Consider the following 5,000-nt stretch of genomic DNA (forward strand, 5'->3'; position numbering starts at 1 on the left):
TGGTTGATGTTGTACACGGCGACTACTCTAATGATAACGAGTACGATCATTTTCAGGTTATTATGTCGAGTCGAGTGTTGTGATAAGTGTACATCGCCGTCGGCGGCGGCGGCGGCGGCTCCGGTGGTGTTGGGCGCGCTGCGCAAATTCCAAAAGCGAGTACGATCGGCCCCAATAGCGGGTACGGTCGATTCCTCAATAGCGAGTACCGCCTAGCGCGAGGAGCGCGGCGCTCCCTGCCGGTCTCCCCGGACGGATATCTCACTTACTTGTTTTCTCCAATAACGAGTACCGCCGAGCGCGAGGAGCGCGGCGCTCCCTGCCGGTCTCCATCTTTTCTCTTGTTCCTTGTACACCAGAACATTATAGTTTTTGACCAATATTCGTGTCCCCTAATAATTGCATGTTCTGTCCGTTTTTTTTTTTTTAATTAAATAAAATAAATTATTAATTATTAATTTATCATAAAAATACCTACGAGAAAAAGTGTAGGTGATAAAATTATCTATAAAAAATGTACCGATACTTTTTTTCCTACGAGCCACCGTTTCTGAGATAATAACTATTCAAAAACTTATAAAAACGCGCTAAGTACACTACTACCTCATAGGTGGCGTGGAAACTAACTTTTTGAATCTAACACTAAGTATTGATACATTTTTAATGGATAATTTTACGATCTACAATTTTTGTCCGAGATACTTTTATGATAAAACTTACCTACCGTTTTGCTGAAAATCGCGAAAAACGAATGTGATTAAGTAAGTAAGTAAGTAAGTACGTAAGTAAGTAAGTAAGCAACTAAGTAAGTAAGTAAATAGGTAAGTAAGTAAGTAAGTAAGAAAGAATTACGTTTAAAGATATTTATTTCTCATTAAAAACATAATATTGTCACTTACATGAGAACATAAAAATATGATGTAATAATTTATCCGCCGTTCTTTAGATGTTCAGTACATACATGTTACACATTATAGTACTTATTCTTCTTCACAAAATTTAAGATTACACACTTTTACAGGGCACTGTCACATAACAAACAATTTCAGACATGTGTTTTATAAAAACTTTGAAACAATATAGTCTGATAGGTCACGTTTAAATGTTTTTAGTGACCTAATCTTTTTGAGAGATGAAGGTAGACTATTAAAAAGTGGTGCGCCCTCGTAAATAAACATACGCTTGCCGTAATTTGTTCTTGTCTTAGGTAGTATCAAGTAGCTGGCTCGTCTCGTGCTGCGTTTAGACGTTTACATGTTTAGTTTGGGTGAGTAAGATTGATGTATGATAAGAATTTTGATTTGATTTGAAATATATTTTTTTTTGGAGGTTTTTTATTTGGTTTCGGAGGGAAAATGAAATGTACGTGTCGCGCGTTTATTACTGAACATTATCGTACTCGTTATTAATAAAGTAAAAAAAAAAAAAAAAAAAAAAAAAAAAAAAAAAAACGATTTTTTCTTCGAAGCCGCAATGCATATTCAATATTATGTTATTAATAAATAGTAAAATCAAATCAAAATCACTTTATTCACATATCAGAGAGTTTACACGTTCATATCGTTCGCGTGCACCACACATACGGCAGTCGGCGTCGAGAGTCGAGTCCGTAGCGAACGGTTCGCGACGCCGAATTCAACGCCGCTCAAGTTTTTTCTTGTAAAAAGAGTGAAAAACGCACGCGACAAAAATACAAAAACGCGCACAACACCAACCACCCCCAGCCACAACAACTGCTGCTGTTTTATTATTCTCGTCGTCGTCATCGTCATTCATATTTTATTTAATATATATTTATATTTGAGTAAGTTTGTGAATGCGCGCGATGATAACGACGATGATATAATAACAATACGGTTGTTGGTACTCTCGGGGCAGAGAGCTGGTGTGTCTGTGTCTGTGTTTGTGTCGCGCGTTGTTTTATATGTTCTTTTTTTACAATATAAAAAATGAGACAGACTCACCGCGCTGTGTCGATCGAGCGTTTTCGAGTTTCCCTATGCGGATGATATTTGATTTGGTGATTTGAAAGGTTTTTTGTGATTTCGTTTCTCATAATTCCTCTCTTCACTCTCTCTACAGTATCATACGCTGCGGCGATCCTCGTCACGTTGAAAGCGATCGTGTAAATTTTTTGCGCGCACCAAGACGCCGACTGGGCTTCGACGGTTTCCCTCTGTTAAGATTTTTAACGTGAGGGCCCGCAAGCCGGAACGCGTCGCGCATTTCACGCGTGCGAGACGTTCACGCTCCTCTCAAGCACCGGGCGTCGATCCGATTTGTGATCACGACGTGTACCGATATTAATACGTTGATACCGCTTCTATTGCGTGTCATCATTTTTATTATTACCCGAAGGGACTCTCGTTACTGAACTTTCATAACATACAATCGGCCCATCGCCGATTTATGATTCGTTCAACGCGCACCGTATGCCTTTGAGATATATAGTATACAGTGCGCGAACGGATATCTCACGATATGTTCAAGATGTCATAGTCGCGACGCCCTAAGGGGAGATCGCGACGCATGACGCGCTGAGCGCGACAACAATCGTTGTTTGCAGCAGCTCCCTGGTTGATCCTGCCAGTAGTTATATGCTTGTCTCAAAGATTAAGCCATGCATGTCTCAGTGCAAGCCGTATTAAGGCGATACCGCGAATGGCTCAATATATCAGTTTTGGTTCCTTAGATCTTACTCAGTTACTTGGATAACTGTGGTAATTCTAGAGCTAATACATGCAATCAGAGCTCTGACCAGTGATGGGATGAGTGCTTTTATTAGATCAAAACCAATCGACGGAGGGCCTCGCGTCCGAAGTCGTTAATTTTGATGAATCTGGATAACTTTTGCCGATCGCATGGTCCAGTACCGGCGACGCATCTTTCAAATGTCTGCCTTATCAACTTTCGATGGTAGTTTCTGCGACTACCATGGTTGTCACGGGTAACGGGGAATCAGGGTTCGATTCCGGAGAGGGAGCCTGAGAAACGGCTACCACATCCAAGGAAGGCAGCAGGCGCGCAAATTACCCACTCCCGGCACGGGGAGGTAGTGACGAAAAATAACGATACGGGACTCTTACGAGGCCTCGTAATCGGAATGAGTACACTTTAAATATTTTAACGAGGAACAATTGGAGGGCAAGTCTGGTGCCAGCAGCCGCGGTAATTCCAGCTCCAATAGCGTATACTAAAATTGTTGCGGTTAAAAAGCTCGTAGTTGCATTTGTGCGCCGCGCTGTCGGTGCATCGCATCCGCGGTGATACTGACACGTCTGCGGAGCATATCGTCGGTGAGCCGGCGGTAAAACGCCGGTTCAATATCAAAATCCTATCGCGGTGCTCTTCAGTGAGTGTCGAGATGGGCCGACAATTTTACTTTGAACAAATTAGAGTGCTCAAAGCGGGCTCAAAATGCCGCTTGAATATTTCGTGCATGGAATAATAGAATATGATCTCGGTTCTATTTTGTTGGTTTTCAGAACTCCGAGGTAATGATTAATAGGGATAACTGGGGGCATTCGTATTGCGACGTTAGAGGTGAAATTCTTGGATCGTCGCAAGACGAACATCAGCGAAAGCATTTGCCAAAGGTGTTTTCATCAATCAAGAACGAAAGTTAGAGGTTCGAAGGCGATTAGATACCGCCCTAGTTCTAACCGTAAATATGTCATCTAGCGATCCGCCGACGTTACTACAATGGCTCGGCGGGCAGCTTCCGGGAAACCAAAGATTTTGGACTCCGGGGGGAGTATGGTTGCAAAGCTGAAACTTAAAGGAATTGACGGAAGGGCACCACCAGGAGTGGAGCCTGCGGCTTAATTTGACTCAACACGGGAAATCTCACCAGGCCCGGACACCGGAAGGATTGACAGATTAACAGCTCTTTCTTGATTCGGTGGGTGGTGGTGCATGGCCGTTCTTAGTTGGTGGAGCGATTTGTCTGGTTAATTCCGGTAACGAACGAGACTCTAGCCTGCTAAATAGGCGTCGTCATTTAGGTGTGCGCGGCTTCAGGGTCGCGCAACTCACTGGCGGCGTATTAAAATTCTTCTTAGAGGGACCGGCGGCTTCGAGCCGCACGAGATTGAGCAATAACAGGTCTGTGATGCCCTTAGATGTCCTGGGCCGCACGCGCGCTACACTGAAGGAATCAACATGTTCTCCCTGGCCTAGAGGCCCGGGCAACCCGTTGAAACTCCTTCGTGCTGGGGATTGGGGTTTGCAATTATCCCCCATAAACGAGGAATTCCTAGTAAGCGCGAGTCATAAGCTCGCGTTGATTACGTCCCTGCCCTTTGTACACACCGCCCGTCGCTACTACCGATTGAATGATTTAGTGAGGTCTTCGGACCGACACGCGGTGGCTTCGCGGCCGTCGGCGTTGCTGGGAAGTTGACCAAACTTGATCATTTAGAGGAAGTAAAAGTCGTAACAAGGTTTCCGTAGGGGAACCTGCGGAAGGATCATTAACGTGTAACGGTCGCGTGCGCGAGCGTTGTCGCCGACACGCTTCGCTCACAGCCGACTGTTGACGATGATAACTTCAATCACGTGTCAATCACTGATTATTTTCGCGCTCGCGATGTGCTCTCTGTGCTACGTTGTCGCGTTTGCCGCGCGCGCGCTGACATCTCCCGCCGCATGTGGGGGGTGTCCGGCACGACGTCTCCGGCACGACGCTTCGGCGGGCGCGGTTCGCATGTACGCGACGCGCGTGCGTCTCGCGACGCGCTCATGTCGAGTGCGAAGCGAGTCGAGATCACGACGTACGCGCAATGCGTGCGTCACATAATATTTTGTTACACACAGAGATCGTTCACGTATTTTCTAAATATAAAAAACTATTACCCTGAACGGTGGATCACTTGGCTCGCGGGTCGATGAAGAACGCAGTTAACTGCGCGTCATAGTGTGAACTGCAGGACACATTTGAACATCGACATTTCGAACGCACATTGCGGTCCGTGGAGAAATATCCAGGACCACTCCTGTCT

The 5,000-nt window shown here is 45.0% G+C and overlaps 2 non-coding genes across 2 annotated transcripts in view; both read left to right on the forward strand.

The window, feature by feature from the left end:
• Positions 1-2,570: 2,570 nt before the first annotated feature.
• LOC126977651 (small subunit ribosomal RNA) lies at positions 2,571-4,475 on the forward strand. The gene has a single exon (XR_007732326.1). It is a non-coding gene; the product is annotated as a small subunit ribosomal RNA (ribosomal RNA).
• A 376-nt stretch (positions 4,476-4,851) lies between these two features.
• The window catches only part of LOC126977577 (5.8S ribosomal RNA), a 157-nt gene continuing 8 nt past the window's right edge, over positions 4,852-5,000 (forward strand). Inside the window, exon 1 of the ribosomal RNA XR_007732250.1 lies at positions 4,852-5,000. This exon is cut by the window's right edge and continues 8 nt beyond it. This is a non-coding gene — a ribosomal RNA (5.8S ribosomal RNA).

This window comes from Leptidea sinapis, chromosome 45, assembly GCF_905404315.1.
Source record: "Leptidea sinapis chromosome 45, ilLepSina1.1, whole genome shotgun sequence".
In the NCBI taxonomy this organism is placed as follows: Eukaryota; Metazoa; Arthropoda; class Insecta; order Lepidoptera; family Pieridae; genus Leptidea; species Leptidea sinapis.